Source organism: Sinocyclocheilus grahami, unplaced genomic scaffold (assembly GCF_001515645.1).
Source record: "Sinocyclocheilus grahami isolate Dianchi unplaced genomic scaffold, SAMN03320097.WGS_v1.1 scaffold742.1, whole genome shotgun sequence".
Classification (NCBI taxonomy): Eukaryota; Metazoa; Chordata; class Actinopteri; order Cypriniformes; family Cyprinidae; genus Sinocyclocheilus; species Sinocyclocheilus grahami.
The window spans coordinates 1-209 of NW_015505921.1; positions in this window are offsets into that span (position 1 = coordinate 1).

Consider the following 209-nt stretch of genomic DNA (forward strand, 5'->3'; position numbering starts at 1 on the left):
TAATTTTAAGTTTTTGTATTTTAAAATACCTAGGTACTGCTCAATACTTAAAATTAGTTATACATTACAATGAGTGTAAGACATAACACAACTGGTGAATATTAAATTGCTTATTTATTTTTTATTTTTTTTACAAACGCAACTTAAAAAATCTCTTAAAACACTTTTGAAAATGACTAAAAATACAGATTACTGAACAACAGTAAACA